Source organism: Cavia porcellus, unplaced genomic scaffold (genome assembly GCF_034190915.1).
Source record: "Cavia porcellus strain 051 isolate PalLab524CR breed Dunkin Hartley unplaced genomic scaffold, mCavPor4.1 scaffold_28, whole genome shotgun sequence".
Lineage (NCBI taxonomy): Eukaryota > Metazoa > Chordata > Mammalia > Rodentia > Caviidae > Cavia > Cavia porcellus.
In genome coordinates, this window is record NW_026947511.1 from 15,239,159 (window position 1) to 15,261,451 (window position 22,293).

At 32.0% G+C, this 22,293-nt stretch overlaps 1 protein-coding gene across 1 annotated transcript in view; it reads right to left on the bottom strand.

Moving 5' to 3' along the window:
• Nucleotides 1-22,293, bottom strand: part of Pcdh15 (protocadherin related 15) — a 1,472,709-nt gene that overhangs the window by 849,369 nt on the left and 601,047 nt on the right. Inside the window, exon 3 of the mRNA XM_063239513.1 lies at nt 8,247-8,297. The gene's annotated coding sequence lies outside the window, so the exon portion shown is untranslated. The remainder of the gene's footprint in view (nt 1-8,246; nt 8,298-22,293) is intronic.

Below are 22,293 nucleotides of genomic sequence, written 5' to 3' on the forward strand. Positions count from 1 at the left end.
TTAGTAGTTTAATACCATTACAAGTAAAAGTTGTGAATATTCAGGGATACTAACCTTTGTGTGAAAGTGTGTTTTTTTTGTTCCTTGGAGATAAATAGTTAGAAGGAAATGGCACAGTCACATGATGGGTATATGTTTACTGACTTTAAGAAACTGATAAAATGATTTTTCAAAACAGTGTGTCATTTTATTGATTTTAGATATATTATTAGAACTTTAGCAGTATTTCCTTGTGAATTTAATTTGCATTTACCTACTAATGTTTATCTTCTTTTAATATTTTGCTTCTATCTATAAGTTTTTGTGGTTCTTATTCAAACTTTTCCTTCTTAAAAAGTGTATTATTATTGTGTTTTGACAGCTCTTTATACACCTTCTCAGTATGCCATCTCAAAATAATTTTGTTCAAACTGTGATTTGACTCCTTTTAAATTCTATGTGTAATTAAATATGATATATACTGCTAAATGTTTCAAGAGATGAACTTGACACAAGTATTATTAATAATGTCTCCACATAGCCATATATATTAACATGACTGTATTATAGAGAAACAAGTTATGCATAATATGCACCAGTAACCTGGCTCATTAAAAAACTGATGACTCTCAAAATTTAAGAACTCCTATATTTTTACTATTAGTGTGGTTTATCAACAGCAAAATAAAATTGGGAAGTAATGATCCTTGATGCGAGAGAGACATGTTTGCATTATTAGTTTTCCTAATCATTACAACTATGTGTACGTTTCTTACCAGCACAGAAGGGAGATGATGTCTGTGTTATAGTCTGTTAGGAGGACTTAGTAGTTCACACATATGCGGCATATTCTATTGATTGCATAGTAATAATGAAGAAATGAAAAATTCAACCCTTCTTGAAACATGCACATACACAAAGGAATTCAAATAAGAAAATAAAATCCAGGCATCTGTAAATTTTTGAATATTTAGAATTGTAAATTGTGGTGATCAACTGTGACCTAGATATGCCAAATTAGGATGGCACAGGCACCTCTAACTTTCTGTGCCCAGGATGAGAGAAAAGGATTATAAATCAGTTCATGGAAGAGCCACATAGGCCTGTAGTGTGACCAATTGGGAACTCAGTATCACGTAATAATACATTTAATGTCATAATGTAGGGTCATAGAAATTGCTTGATAATTATGAGATACAAGCAAGATAGAACACTAGATACAGTTTTAATGCACAAATATATTGAATCAATACTTTGTGCTATTTCAAAGACAATATGGCATGGATAATCAGTTCTGTTTAATATGAGTGAAAAAAGCCTAGAGTTTCAAAAATATGTTTAAATATGCTAGGACAAAGCACTATATAGGGAACTTCCACAGTTTGCATTGTGTCTTGAAATGAAAAAAAGGAAGAATAAAATAATCACAGAGCAGATGTCACAGAATGTTTACCGCTTCATTTATTGCATGTTTGATCAAAGAAGAAAAAGCTCATAATGAGAAACTTGCATTCTGTAACAGTGTTTAGACCAAGTGAATATACGTTTTCAGAGAAATGAGCTGTACAATGCACAACCAACAGCTTGAAGTAGCCTCTAGTGTTCAGTAAAGGAAGTTCACATTATTAAATTTGAACGATATGAACTTAATGTGATTATGAATCCTTAGTAAAACTTTACAAAGTAAATATCGCCTACTGTTGAGTGTGATAAAATGTTGATTTTTTTTTTTTTTTTTTTTGGTCTTTTTCCTTTTTTCGATACCGGGGATCGAACTCACGACTGCCTGCTTGCAAGTCAGGTGCTTATGCCACTGAGCTAAACCTCAAGCCCCATGATAAAATGTTATAATAGCTTCATATAAACGGCACTCAAAAGGGAAGACAATGCATATCTAAATATATTTAAATAGTATGAATAATTGTGTAGCATATAAATAAAAACTGAGTTGTATGTTACTGACCTTAACAACTAGTTTTGTGTCTAAAACAATAAAAGCAAAATATGTGAATGTAAAATGTGAAAATTCTATCAAACATTTAACTCTACAATCACGCTTAACTCTGATCATGGCAGTGTCCACTTATTCTTCATAGATTTTTGCTGGCTATAATAAGAAAAAGAAATTATTGCAGGAATACTGTGAATCTCTGTGCTAGCGATCTTACAAAAAGAACCTTTTTGTATGCTATGTTGCTGACCTTCATAGACCTTTATGAGATTAAGGATGGAAGAACTGAACACCTCAAGAGACATGGAATGGATGTAGTTGGCAGTCCACCACCTGTACAGCATTTGGTTTTATCAATATATTAAAATATTTGTAATCTTCCAGCAATATACACACAATATCCAATAATGGGCTTATCATATATGATTATTCGATTGAATTGTGGCTTTGTTTCTACCTTTGTAACTTGCTAGTTCTCTAGATCTGAAATTGTACTCTCCCTTTGTTCTCTTGGTCACTCATTCCTAAATACCAATGCTACATCAATCTTCAATAAAACACACTTTAACTCATGCTTAATTACATAGAGATAATAGATAAACATTGCCCTCATACTTGAAAGAGTAAACAAGACAAAAAAGAAGACATAGTAAAAAAAAGTACTATCAAGAGAAGGTAACAATATCTGATACTGTAATTTAGTAGTCCTTATATACATACAATAGAAGAATCGATCAAAAATATATTAATACCAAAAACTCAAAAATCAAACGAAAATTATGAGCTTCCTTGTGGCTTCTGCATAGGAACCTATCAGTTTTACTCTGAACAGGCCTGTCTGGCCAAGATTAGGATATAGCTAATGGGTAAGATATACCTAAAATGGAATGGTGACAGAAGGAATAGGAAAAAATTTAGTTTCTAGCATAAAATCAGTTCAATATGCAAGTCAAGTCAAGTCAAGTCAAATGTGCAAGACACATCATTGAGAATTTTAATTTTCACTCCTGATGTGTATGAGAGGATTTGAGCCTATCATTATGTTATTATTACAATTCCAACATCTGATTGTCAATTTAGGAGAAATAAAAGTTTTCTTCCTGCTTTTTACATGCAACATTTGTAAGAAGAAAAATCATGGAAACAGAAGAACTATACATACAGAGCCAAAGAAGGGTAATTTTTATGTAAATGAGGGTAATACCATGGGCATAATATGATCTCTTCCCCTCACGTGCCCTTGCAGAACTCTGGAAGTCTCATCAAAATCAATTTTGTAGTTTATTACTGTCAAGAAGGTCATTCTGAATTTTTAGCTTCTCTTAGCAGTCATGGTTTCTTATGTTTCACAAACATCATTTTAATTTATAATCTATTAATGAGTAGATAGAATAGATCTTCATAGCAAGGATGGGTTAGCCCTGAGGGGGGCTAAGAAATGTGCTTCATTTATCGTAGCTACTGGGGCTCAGAGTCACATTGCATTACAGAGCAAGGAGCAGCTCACGACTGTGCCTCATCAGGACCACACATCATATAGAAGTTGATTTCAAATAATATGGCCTAGGATGGGAACACTGTATCAAACAGAATTAGAGAAAAACACATGAGTGTTTATAGCCATGTATTTAAAAAAATAAAATACTCTCCTCTGTGTCTAATAAGGATATGGATGTTTGAGTAGTAGAAGAAATCTCATGTACTACGACAACCCAAGCTTTAATATTTGTTTTGTTTGGATGTCTTTTTTTATTTTTATCAGTACCAGGGATTGAACTCACGACTGCCTGCTTGCAAGGCAGGCGCTTATGCCGCTGAGCTAAATCCCCAGCCCCCAAGCTTTAATATTTGTTAATAAGTTCGTGTAATGTGGCCTTATGAATGGTGTGACTTCATTAAGTATAATATAACCGGCTTAAAAATTAAACTAGAAGACCAGGGGAGAATAATTGAAAGAAGATCTACAAAAGATGGCAAAGTCAAAATACTAATTCATCAGAAATTAAGAGAAAATGACAGAAAATTAACCAAACAATAACGAGATAATATTGAGTTAAATGGAAACTAGCTCTCTGGAACTTTCATTTTATGAATTAGACAAATTAAAGAGAGACAAGAGAGATTGATAATAGAAAGAATAAAATAACTATAAGGGAAAATTTTTCCTTGTTAAAAGAGTTTTAGATGTAGCAATTGATTTTCCAGACAAACTTAATGAGGAACACTATATAATATTTGTCCTCTTGGAATTTTAAACATGAATAACAAAGAAATATCAAGGCTTGAAATGGAAAAAAAAAATAGTCACCTAAAGACGTAAGGATTAGAATGGCTCCTAGACTGCCTACATCATTATAGTTGGGAATACTAGAAATATACCCGCAACTCTCATATAAGAAAAATATTTCAGCTTAGTAATTATATTTTATGAGCTCATTCTAGGAGAAAAATTTTGAAATGTACAAAACTGAGAACATAGAACAAATATGTTTTCTAAATAGTTCAAATCATGGCAAAAAGTTAAAATATACTCAATATTCTCCATAAAATTTGAATGCATATATTATTGCATAAATAAAATCTATTTACTAAGCATTATGTAAACTCTTTGAGTACATTACTACTTAATTTGTAATTCCTTTGTGTAAGAGAAATAATTCTAAACCCAATTTCTATATTAGTAGTCTCACTAATAATTTTTAATTGTTATTTAAGCAATTTATCTTTAAATAATACAATCTGATTTCATGTGTATGTGTGTGTGTGTGTGTGTGTGTGTGTGTGTGGTTCTGTAAAAAGTACGTATTACTAAAAACTAAAAAGTAAAATAGTGAAGTTTATTATTTGTTTAAATTAACAAATATCTCTTAAGATGGCTATGACCTAGCAAACATTTATCATTCTTCATTTTACAAAACAGAGGCTAAAAATTCCCTAGATTATACATAATGGAATAATTTATAAATTTTATGAAATTTCTGACTAGGAATACAGCTCCAATAAAAGTAGAGATATCAAAGCTTGATCTTGATACCTTCTTAAAAAGTAACTTTGTGGACACAAAACCAGCTGATAAATTCTAGAAGTTACGTTGTTGTGGTATGTCTCTCTTATACCTCCTCACATTAGTTTGAACACTCTGAAAAAGCAGCATTACACAGTCTAAAAATTCCTTGCTTGCTGCTCATAAGAATCTATTTGTTTTAGTAAATTATCCTTCAATTTTTTAAAAGTTTTGCTAAGCATATACATATAACATAACCATTTTGATTATTTTGAAGTATTTTTGTTTTCTCTCTCTCTTATGGAAGTATCATGAGAAACTTGTTATCCACTTAGAGAAACTCGTAAGGCAATGAAAAGTCATGAACAAATAAAGAGCATTTATAAAGTGCAACAGGAGATGGGGATGTAGTTCAGTGGCATAGCGCCTTCCTGGCTAGAGTGAGGCCCTGAGTTCAGTTCCTGGTGCAAAAATGAAAGCAGAAAAAAAAAATCTAAATAAAGAAATAAAGTACAACTGGTTGATAATATGCAGAGCATATATGCTAAGGGGAAAAGTCACTTTACATTATCAAGGTTACATTACATAGGGAAAAATTCACCATGGTGAGGCTTCATCTAGTCTTGAAATGATGGTTATTGTAGTTAGAACAGAACTGAGAAGTTACTTTGTAAACAATTTAACCCAAAGTAAAGGTAATACAGGCTATACATACCTAACCCAGAAAAATACTATATGGATCAAAATGCCATTCAGACTGAGTTGAAAGTTTAAGTTCGAAACATTCAAAATATTTGATCATTTGATATTGCAGTCTATAACTAGAATCATGTTTAAAGTGGTTTTAATCATTGTGCTAAAAACCAAGCTATCACAATACCTCATCAGAAAGCGAGGTCTACAAAAAAATTAAAATGGCACAAAAGTGAAGAAAAGTAATAAAGTGAAGCATTATAAAAATATGAAAGATAAAATTAGCCAAAATTGGCATATTTTGCTGTTTACTGCCCTTAGGGCTTGCTCAGAAGAAGTACAAGTTTAATATTCTAAAAAAAAAAAAAAAAAAAAAAAAAAAAACAGCACTCTAAGCCTTTCTTATAAGCACTGATTAGAAGAATTGAATATCATATATAGCCAGCAGATTTCCTTTACATTTTATCTGCTTTGAGAATTTTATTTTCTTGTCTCTATCACTCTCAGAAATTCTATTATAATATTCCTATCTATACATATTCAACAATCTGGATAGCAGAATCAAGAGTAAAACTTCAGATAAGACAACATGATGTGCATTCCTTTATCTTCTAAATACGAGACATATATAACAATGGACATACAAAAACAGCTTCTTAGAATGAAAAATACAAATAAGCAGAATATATCTTCATTTTATTCTAATAAGGATGGCACAATAATACATACTGATCGTTTGGGTTGAGTGTATTTGTAATTCCTGTTTCTTCCCTAAATGTCAATACTAACTTTTTAAAAGTCTAGATTTAAAATCTAGATTGTCTAAATCTAGATTTTAAAAAATCTGGATTGATCGTCTCAGTGTCTACAGTTTATCCATATCAGGTATTCACTCATTTTCACTGTATTAGGAAGGTTGATCTCAGCAAATAGGAAGACTACCTTTAAAATCACTGCAATTCTTGAACTGACTGAGTTTTGATTGTGCACTCAAAGACTTCAAACACAACAGGCAGGCCGAATATTTGAGGAATTTCACTACTCATGCATTTTTATGACTATTGTTTTCTGAATAATGTAGAGAAGAAGGTTTTTGTTTTCTTTTGCTTACATTTGTCAGGGAATACAGAAATAAGAAAATGATTAGTAATTTATCTGCTGTCATCAGTGTTATCCTAACTGATAACATTTTTATGGTAGGCAAGAATTATTTTTCTAAAATTCACACAAGTTAACTTGGGACTTATTTATTGCAATATATTTTTCTAATTTGTCGCTGTTTCAAGGATCAAATAAGTAATTCTTTTTTTATTATTTTGAGGTATGGATCTCTGGAATAGCAAAGTGCAACCAGTCAAGGATTTTTTAAAAATGATGTCTGACTTAACTCTCAAAATTTAAATGAGCATTAGTGACGTACCTACTTGAAAATATGTGAAGGTTTCTCAGTATATATCTAAAAAAACGAAACAGTTGATAGGGAGGCAACACAATGATTTTGCATTTAACATTAAATTAGAAATATGCACTTAGAAGCCATTCACATCTAATTTTACTTCCTTTCAGAACTATAGGCAAAATAGCTAAGAAATTCAAAATCTGAACAGATTCCAAATTATGTTGCCCAGCTGTTGAATTTGCTACAAGTTGCAATGAGAACTTTGTAACAGAAATATGATTAAAGTAATGAACTGTAATGCTTGTTTCTTGATTTATTTTCTGTGCTAAGGATCAACTAGCTTTCCTTACAGAAAAGATGTTAGCTCCTGGAACCAGATTTGTTTTGACCTTAAAAAAAAAAAAAAAAAAAAAAAAAAAGATTTCCTATCATTCAACTTTCCTAAAAGTCGGGACCTTGAAGCCTGGCATTTTCTTTGCAGATTTCATCATGTCTGCCCTTGCTTTTTTCCCTGTAACAAATGTTCAGGCAGAAGCACAATGGAAACAGGAATCTTTTCAAAAAGAAAAAGAGCTGCAAATCAGTGGATTTACATATCAAAATGTTTTGTTCTTAAAAACAACATTTCCTTCTTGAATATTTGAAGCAATAAACAATATTTCTACCATTCTTTTACAGTCTTTAGTAATAATTAAATTCAACAGAATATTTATTACTTTTTGTGACTCAGAGAAATGATTGCATTTTGAAAACAAAGACACATATATAAAAATGGACTGTTTTGGTTTTTAATACTCTTCATACCTTAGATTTGGGTTTGATAGCTTTTCTAGAAATGAGCTTTTCTAATGTCATCTGTGGCTATAGAGTTTGAGCAAATCTTTTCATGAAGGCTTCCTTGAATTAACTGCAGCATTACAATTGCCCCACGACATTTATCAAGAGATTTTGTTGAATGGCAAAGAAACTAAGTCAAACATTTTTGTTCTGCTGCATAAAATTGCCTAAGAAGAGCAGCAAAAAGTAGACTTCTTAATTTGAATAAGTATGCAATTATATGAAAGAACAATCGCAAATAATTGCACAACACAGATGATTGTAATTTAGATCTCAAAAGCAGCAATCTATTTACTATTTTCTTTAGGCGATACAACTCTTGGTTATTAAATTGCTGTTATCAATTTTTAAATGTTTATATAAATACAAAAAAAATACTATACCTTATTTGTACATCTTGTGATCACTCTTTAGAAATATGACAACAAACATACCTGTAAATAAAAAAGAACAGTTTAGTCGAATGCATGTAAAAATCTAACTTAAAACAATGATCATATAATTGAAGAAAAGTATTTTATAATTGTCAAGTATTTCTTTATAATTTTATTTATAAATTTTAATATTTTATTATTATATATACCCTTCTAGATAGAGACAAATATAATGTGGACATAAGTGTGTAGCAATGAAATGATGTGAGCTATAATTAAATCTTCATTGGTTTTCTGGTCCAGATGTTGGATTATTTTGGAAGTAAAACTTTTCAAATTTCACAAAAGTTGAGGAGATAACTGATAATATAGATTGTGGTTAAACGATAAATTAAGCAATAAACATGCCTGAATATATGCTGTATAATGGTTCCAAATGAGTAAAAAAATGATTAAAGAAAAAAAGCATTTATATGTATATGTTTAGTATGTTAAGCTATTCACAAATGCAAGGGTCATACATTTCACACAGCAATCTTTTTTGTTATTGTTGTTGGCTTTTTGAGTTGGGGTCATGTTAGGTAGCTCAAGCTGATTTTAAATTCATTAGTTAGCCCAGGTTTTATGTGTTTTTGGGCATGCACTACCATGTCTGGCTCATGCTGCAATCATTTGGGAAAGGTAAAAATAAAATTTGAGTAAAACAATTGATATCATAGATTTATTTATGGTTAGTTTCACATTTTAAAAATATGATATATTGTGTTGGCTTTGAGATATCTAAATTAATACTTGGCAGAAGATAATTAAACTAGTATCTAAGATAATATTAACATTATGTTCTCTTTATATTTTGCCTGATTTTTAGCAGCTTACACTTGTCTCAAGAAATGCCATTCAGAAATATTGGCCATTCTTAATACACAAGTAATAAATGATACAAGATAGTCTGTATAGTTCTAAAACCAAGTATAGTTTCAGGAAAATGTATTCACATTTTTAATAAATGTAAGTTAAATCACACTAAATTAAAATATATGTTTTAACCCTAGCATAAAATAAAAAATAAAACCATGTCATGAAGAAAGTAGACACATATGCATATAGTCACTTGAAGAAAACTTGGAGCTCATGAGGATTTACCTTGAAATTGCGGGGAGGAGGAAATTATTTTCCTGAAAGATAGTACTCTGTTTAAGGTCATATAGCACATTTATTACATGATTGGAATTAGTACCTGTCATAAAAAGAACGATAGTCATCAAAAAATTATTACATGAAAAGTAATTCACCTAAATGAAGTTCCTATAAAAAAAAATTATGTGCTGGACATAGATATTTATTTGTGGAAATTAGATCAAATTAAAGTGGCTCTAAATTACAGCTAAATATGTTATGATGGTGATAAGATGTCATGCTGAATTGTTTTTTGGAAAGCTATTTTAAACTTTTTTAATATTTTATTTTCATATTGTTAATGTTATTATCCATCACTACATGAACAAAGAAATGATTATCTTTGATTCAATGATGTGATCCTTATTCTTCAGCTGCTAGTAATGGTATGAAAAATAGATTTATGGGTTTATAAGTCAAACAGGAATGATTTTATGTACTCTATGATTAAAGATAAATTATTACTTTTCTGTTATTATTGCTTGTATAACAGTTTTGAAAATAATCAGCATATTTTCCTAATACTCATTTGAAAACATAAAAATATAAGAATTTTTAAAAATTTGCTATATATACTTCCATACAGTGGCTTTTATTAAAGACATTTATTCAAAACTTTCCATGATTATTTGTAATTATTGGAGTTATTTTTTAATTTTACTTGCATACACAGTTTATTATGAGAAAAAATCAAAAGACATATATTCGCAAAAACTGTGTGTTGTTGATAATTCAGTACGTTACTAATTCAGTAAATACCTATGCATGCAACATGCATTTATCAGTCACTGTAGTGGGTATCTCTGGATTCAGTTTCACAACCCTATAGGACCACAGTGTGGAAAGTATTCAAAAGTGGTCACTATGTATGTCAGCCTCAATGTAGTAAATTTCTTCTCCCCCATTTTTTTTTTTTAAATCTCAGAATAATGAAGCTAACTCTGTAAAAGCTTTGGCCTTTACACTGTAATTAGGAATCAGGTTCGTGTTGGATACCATATAATTTTCCAGTGATCTAAAATATTAAAAGGCACAGAACTATGTTTTGGCATCTGATAAAACATCGTTTGTGAGGCTGATTTTTATATCCAATCAAGTGGATATAAAAATATAACAGAGCATGCACTTTAAGGCTGAAGTTTTCTTGAACTGTTTACTTATAAAATTTTATCACAGAGCCACATCAGTTAGTGTTGCCCCTATGAATGATCTCTAGTACTACTTTTAAATGTAAATGTTGCTTTTTGTAACACTCCACTTACTCTACAGTGAACAATTAATATGCCAGGTATAGCATGTAGCTATTTTGTCACGTAAGTGGTTGGGAGACAACTCTGGATGGAAATTAGCTCTGGAGTGAAATCATCAGGAATAAAATGAAAACATTGTCTGATTCAAGATTCAGGGAAAACAGCACAGAAAGAGAAAAAAACAATTCTGACATTTGGCACATCAGCTCAGGGAAGGGTGAGGGTATAAGACGTTTTGAGTCTGGTGGCCATACTGAAGCCATCTCCTCTGTAGGAGTAAGTGTGAAAGACAGCATCTCATCAAACTGTTATCAGTATAGATGTGAGCACTCCTGCTAGAAAGTCAGAACTCTTACACACTTACAGCTTAATTATAAAGCGAACCTGAAATCTGCACAGAGAGCTTTAATTTAGAAACGAACTTCTAATTCCTTCCCAGGGAATTCCCCGAGTGCTATTGTCACTCTAGAAGGCGGTTATTATCTGAATTCACATAATATAGGCGTCAGAAGCTGCTGAGTGCTTCCATCTATGGGACTGCACAAATGTAAACTTCATTGGCTCACTTGGTAGCTTCCTCATGAACCAATCTTGACTCTGAGTCTAACCTTCTGAAAGCCATGCACTGTGAGGAGACTTGTTGTAATACAGAGGAGAATGGAGTGTATTTACCTGCACTCAGAGATCAGAAGGACAACTCTGTATAGATTTACTCCAGTGGTAGTACCGTGATTCTACTGCTCCTCTCCCCAACACATGGCCACAATAATCTGTCACAACCAGGGCAGAGAAAGACCTCATTGTTTTTTTTTTTTTTTTTTTTTTTTTTTTTGTTGTTGTTGTTGTTGTTTGTTGTTTTTTCCCTTCCCAGGTATGGGAAATCTGAGAAATATGCTGCAGCTACCACTCCATTCCCAGTGCAAACGGCTGTGGGTGCTGAAGTCCCACGCCTGGGCAGGATTCCCATAGTCATAGCAGAGAGGAACATGACTGTGGGCTGACATTGTACCTCATTTGATCACATGCTGCTGATAAAACTTGGTATGAGTTACATAGAAAGGGTCTGGGATTTCTGTCTTCATGTCTACTCATAGAGCATCTAGACCTGTTCCATACTGCCCGATCACAGGACAGGTACTGCAGGCTCTTCATTATTATTGATGTAGCCAGTGTCAGATATGCTTTCCACATGAACTGGGCATAAAGAATCTCCGCATCACCTGATAAGGGCAACCACTGCCCTGTAGGAATAGCTGCTCAGTGAACACCAGACACATTGTGCTGTTGATAACACGCACTACTGAACCTCTAGAGTGTTCTTATATGTGCAGAGACTGGGTTTCTACAGCTCCAGTACAGTGCACACTGCTCCTAAGCTTTCTAATCACAACCAAAGAAACTACAGGAGGATTACCTATAAAGCCTACAGAGCCTAACAAACGGACTCCCCAAGATACCTATTCAGGAAAAAGCCTTTTAGAAATAAAGAAATCCAATAAAATTGTAAGGATATCTAAGTTAACTTGTAAGGATATCTAATCCAGATGCATGAATCTCAATGTCAGAAATTATCCATAGATTCCAAATAAATCAAATGGATGAAATGCCTGATAGAGAATTCAAAAGAATGATTTTTTAAAACAGCTCAATGAGATTCATGAGCATTTAATAAACAGTTAAATGAAATCAGTAAGACACTGGGGAAGATGAATAAAATATTCATTGAAGGGATAAAGATTTTGAAAGAGAAACAAACAGAAATATTGAAAATGAATATTTAAAAAAAATAAAAATTTATTTGAACATCTCAACAACAATTTAGATCAAATAGAAGAAAAAATATCCTAGCTTGAAGGCAGTTCTTTTGAAATATTCAGATTGAAAAGAAAAGGAAAGGAAGAAAGCAAGAGAGCATTTAAGAACTGTGGAATAATAATAAAAGATCTAACTTCTGGATCATTGGAATACTCAAAGCAGAGAAAGTAAAGATTAAGAGCAAATAAAACCTATTCAGTAAATAACAGTAGAGAGCATCCATAATCTTGGGAAAAATAGAAACACCCAGATAGAGAGTCCCAAGTAGACATGAGAAGAAAAGTACCTCACTATGAACATGTGACAAATGAGATGTCAAAGACGCAGGTAAAAATGATTTTAAAGTCTCCAACAGAAAAGCACCCAAGGACATTTGAGGATGACTCCATTAGATCCACAGCAGATTTCTCAGCAAGAACCATACGGATTTGGGAAAACAGAATCACTTATCCAAGGTCCTGAGAGACATCATTACTAGTCAAAACTACTATACTCAGCAAAACTATCCTTCAGAATTGTAGAAATACAGATTTTTAAAATAAGTAAAACTGAAACAATTCATGACCACTAGATAAACCTTACAAAACCTCCTTAGGTCTTTATCAAGTCCTTAGATGACTGATAACACAGTACATTACTTTTGGGGGAAAAGCCCACTGAAAGTGACTGGGCGATATTTGTCAAAAATATAACTAAAATCCTATATATCATTTTTTAATAAATAGTTTTGAGAAAATAAGACTAAAATTTCTGTAGTCATTTGTCATCAAAACTTCCAAGAATAAATTATATAAAACATACATACATAGATATGTGTCTATTAAGTAGAATAGGAATTTCACTTGAAAATCTTCAAGACAAATATTTACTACTAAAATTTACCAATTAATTCTATCGACAATATCAAATTTATATTTTTCTTATAAATATAATAGTCACTTTTTCTAAGAAGCTATAATGTCACAGCTATGACTTCACCAACAATAACTTAGTATATATAAAACAAAATATTTCTTTCTTTCAACTTCAGAATTAGTTGTTTTATATTTTGATAATAACTTTGGAATTAAACAATAAAGTTCACATGTGAATTCATTTGTCATTGCATAGGCTAAGCAAAACAAATGTGAATATAATTCTTGTTCTCATCTTTGAAGCAACTCTACAATGCATTACAAACCAGGAGAAATGTCATTTCCAAGTGTGGTATCAAGAAGGCACAGTTCCTTTACTACCTAAAAGTGGTAGTAATCTTCTCTTGATATGTAACTTTTTTGGATATTATGCCTTCACTTTCTCTTTAGCTATTTATTTGCATGATGAGGAGGAAAGGCAGGAACAGAGATTGGGCTATAAAAACAATTATAAATGTGCACCTTTGGACTGCACTTTGCAGTCCATGAACTTTGAGCACCAAGTTATGCAGCTTCATTTCCATAGCCATATTTTTAGTGCATTCAGCAAATTGTGAGTTTTATCTCCGAATCTTCAAATGACATGTGGTTTTCCAATTGGTCGGGTATTTGTATTTTCAATGCTTTTTCCTAAGCAAGCACAAGGAAAAATTTAGCTTTTATAAGGATGTCAACAGATGGGATAAAGAAGGAAAGTAACTTTGAAATAAGAATTATTATTAAAACAAATATAGCACAGTATGCCCTGAGGGAAGTAGCTGCACCACTGAGTACATAGCTCTCATGTGAAAGAAATGTTAAACTTTATAATACTGCAAGTATTTATAGTAATATTCCAAAGCATTGCTCATTACACTTAAAGAAATTTGAAGTTATTTTTGTATTTGCTCATTGGTTGATAAAAGCACATTAAATTCACAGCCGTAATTCATATTCTTCCACAATGTATTAGCTGAGAACATGATCAATTTGTTCTCCCTTAGTGTTTTCATATATATATATATATATTTAATTTGTTATTGTTACTGCAAAAACAAAAAAGACATCTGAAAAATAAAAAGGATGAAATAAAATAAAAATAATAAAATAAAAGAAATGATTTCCATGGGATTCCTTTTTGTTTATAAAAATGTCATTATGTACCTCTGCATTTTTGGCAGATTTCAGCAGTTGATCAAAATAATAGAATTCATTCATTGGGAAAATATGAAGGGTTTGGTCCTTCTCACAACATGAGTAAAACAGCAGCCTGCCTAGAACGCTGTATAATTGACGATGCCTGACCCACTTATTTTGTGTGTTTTCTAGTCAATGTAATATTAATACTATCATGGCACAAGTAATAGCTGCCCCTGTGGAGCATATGTTTCACCTGATTTTTATTATGACATTGTTTCATTTCTTTTAACAAGATAGGGAAGCCTTACTTTTATTGATTTTACTAAATTTGATACATATATCAAAGGAGTAATTTTATGCTCTGAAGCTGAAAAAAAGTGTAATGGAAAACAAGAAATCCTCCCCCGATAGGGCTTTTTTTTTTTTTTTTTCTCTTCTTTTCAATTTGAGATTTGTAAAATTACTAGATGTCCTGGAGGTATATTTCATATTATTTTATTAATATATTTTAGTTTTCAATGGTGAACTTAGATTGTAAGGTACAAAGAAATGCTAGGCAGTGGTAGGGAGGGAGGATAACCCAGAATTGCAGCGTGACCAGCTGGTAGCCCGGGCCTGATTTACACAGAACCTGTGGCTGTCTTTAAAAATAAAAAGGAAAAAAAGAATGAAAGAAATATTAAACTACTTGATTTTTTGCCCACTTATGGGAGGTTGTACAATAAACAATTCATCCTGTAAAATGTGTTGGTCATCTGTATATAAACAGAGAAGGAGTTAAAATTAATTACAACTTGTACGTTTCTATGTAGAAATATATTTCTAGGTAGAAATAAATTTGTCTGTTTCCAAATATTTTCTCCCCTTAAGTTAAAATAAGTTCAGTAGTATGGTGATATTAAAAAGGAATAATGAATTTCAGAAGAAAAAAATTTACACAATACAGTGCAAACTATTTTCATGATCTCTTCAATTATGTATTTTTAATAAGACACCAGAAGATAACTACAAAACAGCATAATGAAGAGGTAGGAGAGAGAGAGAGACAAAGAGACAGAGAGACAGAGAGACAGATTTTTTTCTTTTCCTGTCTTTAGTTAACATTTAGGTACATTGAAATAAGGTAAAGCTAAAAATAAACAAATTAGGTAAATGAAGAAACAAAAATAATAGCTTTTCTCTGTGTGTTTCCAAATTTTATTATATTATCCCATCTCATTTCATTCTCTTAGCCTTGCCAAATTTTCTGTCCTTTTGAGTATTGTGGCTCATTGGTAAACACAAGAAGAAAAGTATGAAAATGGGGTCAGAGGGTATCTGTTATAGTGAATTGGAAGATGAAGATAAAGTATGAGGAAAATAAAATAAATGGTATATCGTATAATTATTTTATAATGATAAATATTTAGCATCTATTACATTATAAACTATCACTATCTTGCATCATGGATTTATAAACACTTCAATTCATTCAAACGTGGTAGGAAATGTCATGTCCAGGGACAGTTAAGGGGAGTCTGTAAAGCCAGGCTATTTACAGAAACAAAGTCATGCTCTAATCCTCAGAAATCTGGACAGAGTTGCCTTTTATGGTATGAAAATAGTGCTCATTTCTTCTCTATGGGAACGAACAGGGATGGAGAACTCTGGGCCACATAAAACTATTTCTTTAAGACTCTGTGGTATTTGTGCCATGAATACAGAATTTGCTCTCTACAAATCATCTTGAAAATAGCAAACACTTTAATATATCAGATTAATGGATTACTTTCTAGATATCCTCAGATGTACTTTCTAAATATATTCAGATTAAGCTAAATCGCGTAATCCCATTGGATTACACCTGGTTACAATGTAGAACAGAAGTTTCACCGAGAGAGAAATGTTCAGTAAAGGCAAAGGAGAGGGAAAACACTTTCCCTCTCTGTGAGATCCAAGTAAACTTCCTTCCAGCATTGACTTGTCAACAAAGTAAGCCTAGTACCTCCTGAACAGGAGAGAGAAATATAACAATAGAGGCTGAGGAAGAAAAAAGAAATCAGTAAGCCGGTATTTAACAGGCAATTAACTAATGCCACTGTCACAGACATCATTGAAAATCTACACTAGGAAAATCACAGGATAGGGTGTCTACTCTCTCTGAACATGATTTGAAAGTATAGACGTGCCTAGAGGTGACAGACATTGATTTGCTTTTTTCAGTTTCCTAAGTGGCAATGACTAAAATATACTTCCATTTTTGAATCTGTTGGTAAACTTACCAAGGCAAGATTATAGAGTTGAGTATTATGTTCTCAGCCATAGAGAGAAATGTTCAAATCCCACCTTCACTTATTTCATCTCTGAAGCACTATATACTCCAGTTTCTGTTGCCAGGAAGGCATGCAGTAAGTTACAGGGAGGTCTGTTTCCTCATAAAATTCTGAGGTCCTACCGTGCTGAGGGCATGCCCTAAGCATCACTGACTTCTCACAACCTAGCACATTGTCTGGAAAATTGCGAGTATCCAATAAAAGTGAGTACAATTGCAATGTATAGGCCACACACCTAGTGGATCAACAGGGAGTAGATAACCTTTCATTTTCTTCTTTTAGAAGACACACCATCATTCTTTATTCCTTTTTCACAGCAAATATCAAAAAGAAAAGAAATGATTGCTTTCCATGAGTTTATGTTAGTAAGTCACTGACTACTTGACTTTAATTCAAGTGCGTATTTTTCTTTAGGGAAAAAAAAAAAAAAAACAAAATAATTGCGGAATAAGAAAAATAAAATTTATTATAATTATGAATAATACAACTCAGCAAATATATTTCAGCTATGTTATCAACAGAATAACTGCAATTCTCTAATGTCAACTAAGGGCTATTATGTTTGCCTTTCTCCATTTCTTTTTGTTTTCCACAATATACAAGAAAAAAAAAAGAGATTAAAAGAAAGAAAGAAAAGCCTTCCACCACACATACTAAATCTCATTCAAATATTTCAGCATTTCACATTGACAATTAGTACTTCCAAATCCATGGTCACGTGAAAAGATTATAGATGCTCACCTCAGTATTTATTCCAAGTCTTTGGGTTGTCACTGTCTGTTATCTAGGTTTATACCCTCGGCCCACCTGAACCACATCATTCTTGTGATCACTGCCATTATTGTTAAGGAACCACATGAGTACTCTCGTCTGTGCAATTGGTACTTTTCAGTAATACATGATATTTACTCTATGTTTATTATCAAAATTGTTCCTTAAGTTCATTTATATTTGCAAGCATAGTAATAATTCTGTGATATGAATTTTTATTTTCCAATTATATAACAGTGAAACAATTTTGTATTGCAAATTTTTTGTCTTTTACATTCTTTAAGGATGTAATTTTTAAAGAAACAAATGAAAGATATGTGTAGATATATTCTATTAAAGCTCCATATTCTCAATCAGAAACAAAAGTACACTAAGTTAGCTCCAGGAAGTCAGGGCCCTAGATCTACTTGCTGGAGAAGTTGCCTAAAATTCTCCAACAGTAATTGACTTCAATGACTGGGAAGAGAGTAATCCAAGATTCATCAATGATTTAAAGTCTCTAAATGTACCACCAGTATCTGCTTCTATCATGAGCTTACAGTTTTCCTGCACCAAGTGCAGAGTTTTATCTCAGTGCGCCAGAGTCCTGATACATTCTTCAAGTAGTATACTTCAGAAAGTCAGGAGAAAATGTCACTCTAAGCCTATTTTTTTCTATTCTTTATTTTAGTATCTAAATTCTTTGTTTAATGGTCAAATTTTTAGGAGAAAACAAATTTCCTCATTTCCATTATTGAAATTAATACATTACTGTCTCATCAAACCGAAAGAGCTGTCACCTTTGAAAATCTAATCTTGACCTTCAGGGTCATAATTAGTACACAATACATTTATTTCCACAATTCACTTCATCAGTATGCATATATACTTGAATATACCTCCATTTAACCAAAATTCCTTGTTCATATGCACCACGCTGTTTTTGGTTTATTTTATTCTGAGTATCCAGATTAGGCATGCAAAACATCTGGGTTTTATTAATGTTTAAATAGATGAATGAATGAAGAAACAGGTACAGCTGAGAAAGGATCTGTGGAGGTGGGTTCTCAGTAATAACTTAGACTGCTGTACCTGATTGAGGCTCACCACACTCCAGGTGAGGAAGCGGTTGGGACAGGTCACGCAATCATTACAGGATGAAAGCAAGTTGTCGGCAGAGGGACACAAAAACGTTTCAGTGTGGGATCAGTGCCTACATAGCACAATAGCACTGGCTGAGTGCATTAAAGGAAAGTAATTAATTTATGTGAGAATCTAATAATCCAGACTTTATTTTTCACTGTTTCAGTTTTTTTCCGGATAGCATGTCCTCATGCAGACCACTCAGATAGTACCACTGGATAAAATCGGATTTCAAAGAAGGAACTCCTTTTTCACCACGATTACATCTTTGGACAAAGCTATATATCCCTTGAACATTTATAACTTATAACTAAACTTTGTTATAAGTGATAGAAATCTTAATACTCAGAAACTGATGAATATAAATTTCAAATTAAAACAGCTAAATCTACAGGTTTAAATCGTAATATCAGGATTTAGGCATAAAATACTAACATTGGGAAAAGAACTAGAAAATGTTTTAAAAATTTGATTCATCAGAGACAGATTTTAAAATATTCCACATGAAACCATGAGCTATGACCTAGTTTTCTACCAGTATGTTTTCATTTTTGTTTTAGGCCTTTCAATTTCTTGTTTTGTCTGTCAGGTTGCAGTAAGTAACACTGCAAACTAGTCACAGATTAGAGAATTAATTTTAATATGTTTTCAGGTTTTAATAGAAATGCTAATTAGTTAAGATGTGCTTCATATTTACCAATAATGTAAACTTCAAAGTTTTATAGAATTACAAAGATTTTTTTGCATTGATAAGTTAAACAGGAATCGCACCTATAAAAGTAAATGTGCCAGGGATTTAGCCCAGCAGCGAAAGAACCTACCTGGAGAGTGGTAGGTTGTGAGTTCGATCCCCAGTACAAAAAAAGAAAAAAAAAAAAAAAAAAGTGAGAGAGATATGAAAAGAGGCCAGACAGAGAAAGACAGGCTGAAAGAGAGAGTGCAAGAGAATATCCTAGCAAAATATACCAGCCAGACCAATTGAAACAGCAATAGGAGAGACCCATCTTTTTCTTGGCAAAATTCTACACTATGCATGGTTTGTCAGTTTACTTTTCAATGGTTTTAGAGGTAGCCAGCATTAGAAAGTCTTACTACTTAATTAAGCATATGTGAAAAATATTTGTCAGTGTAAGTTCCCTACAAGTGGAAATACACCTATGTATGAGATAAGATTTATTGTGGGCCCTGCCTTAATTTTATCTAGTGACTCCTGCTTATAATTACGTCATCTTCAGATTGGCTATCTCAAAAAAACTACTCTTTAATCACATTGCCTGAGGGTAGAATCTGGGTGAGAGCATCACACAGGATTAGAAACAAAGGGTGTGCATCATCTCTTTTGTGATAGTGTCATACTTAAATTCTAGAAATTAATGGAGAAAATTAATGGGGTGGGAGTCTCATGCTGTTCACAGCAGCCTTAAATTAAATAGTGAAAAAATGTATTAAGTAATGCACACAATGTGGGCTATCTGAAGGGCTTAATCTTTCTTCCACTGATCAGAGTTCAGAGTATATTTGGAAACTTTGGGATGTGCCACCTGCCTAAGTTTTCAAAAATACAGAAGACAACATTTCATTAATTAAAGTATGTATAAATCTGAATTAGCTATAAAATAATGAATCACTACAGTATCACATATAGCAATCCAGCCATATGAACTATTATAAGAAACATGCAATTTTTTTCTGGAAGATACATTGCATATCAAAGTACTTGTTTTATACAGATGTGAATATAGAATCAGTTCTCTGCATAATTTTATCTGTACATCTTAATCCAAAATCAGTGAAAATATAGTAGCAAAATATTGCTAAGTTTTAGAAAAAAATAAATGGAAGATTAAGGAAATTGATATCATACAATATTTTAAAATATTTATTGATTCAAAAATTGGTCTATAATGTCACAGTTTGAAAATATTTGTTAAAAAGAACAGAAAACCGTTATCCTATGAGGTCCAATCTGTGCTGTATAATAGCAATCAAGTCTGAAATTTTGTGAGTTAATATAAATGATCAAAATATAAATAGTTTGTTTTTATTTACTACTTCTGACTACTCGTAATACATCTGAGATAGTGGAGGTATTATTCTAGAAGTCTTTGCTTATCTTTTTAGTTTTTCCACTCTGGGCATTAAGGAATACATTAGTAATAAACAAGCTTCTTTAAAAAGCTTTTAGTCCTTTGAAAATTGACAAGTGACCCTATTTCATAGTCTATCCTGAAAAAAAAACATTACATAATACACATTATATATGCATAGTTTGTCATAAAATAATTTTCCATGTTTTATAAGGGTAACTAAAACCATATAAATCTCTGTAGCTTATGACGACAGAGTCGCCTGTCATTCATATTAATAGTGAGCTGATGCTAGCTGCTACTATTTTCCTCTAATATCTTCTTTCAAGAGTCAAGGTGAAGGAGAAGCCTTTATCTGAGACAGCACACAATTCTGTGGCAGAGGGAAAAGAAAGGAAAATAATAATAATCTTATGATGGTTTTCTTGGATCTGGCAATTGTCATCTATGACCAAGTATCACAGACCACGACAAGTCACTTGAACGAACCAGATGTTACACATACTATCATCAACTAGTAAAAACAGACATGATCTATCATAGTTTTCATGTATTTATCATTGTTGTTACTAATAAATATTACATGCTTTACAACAATGATCATTATGCTTAGCATTCTGGAATTCATGATATATAAGGAACAAATTAAAAGAACACTGCTATAAACAGGATTCGTATATTAGATCTGATGATAGCTGTGGCACACACTGTTGGTAAGTTGACCAATTATAAATATACCACCTATTATATAGTCAAAATAATCTGTAGGCCAAAGTCTATTGTGGGCTTATGGAGGGAGCCTTTGTTTTCATTATAGAGACAAAACTATTCATTTCAATCCTGTCTCTAAAATGCAAATAGAAGATAAAAATGTCACCTTGCATCAATGAGAGAAAAGCTTGGAGAATTATGCAGACTTCTGCATTCTATGATTAAGTCATCAACAAATATGAGTACCTAATTCTAGTATTCTTAAGGCACTGTAGCTATTTGTTTATTTTGCAGATAAACTATTCATAGAACGCACAGGCAGTGTGCTTTAGCTCAGTTCTTTTGCTATCTTGGTATATGAGCATCAACAAATCATCCTTTATTTTTTCCAAGAGAATCATATATTTTCAGGCATTTTTAAAATATAATATCAGTGATGTTTAAGTGTTGAGAATACTGAGGATGATGGGAAGAGTAATATGAAAACTCAGTTTAGATATTTGCTAATGGCTGAAATAATACTATCAGGTTTACTTTGTATCACACTAAGAAGAGATTAAATATTATGTCAATTTAAGCTAATTATAAATAAAAAACTTTTTCATAGATACACTAACCACAGAACTCCATTTTGTAAAGCTGTCAAGTGCTTATTACCAAAAAAAAAAAAAAAGAAAGAAAGAAAGAAAGAAAGAAAGAAAAAAGTGAAAAAACAGACATAGTACACCATACATTAGAATTTCAGAAGAAATGGCATGTGCTTTAATAATGCTGGACTT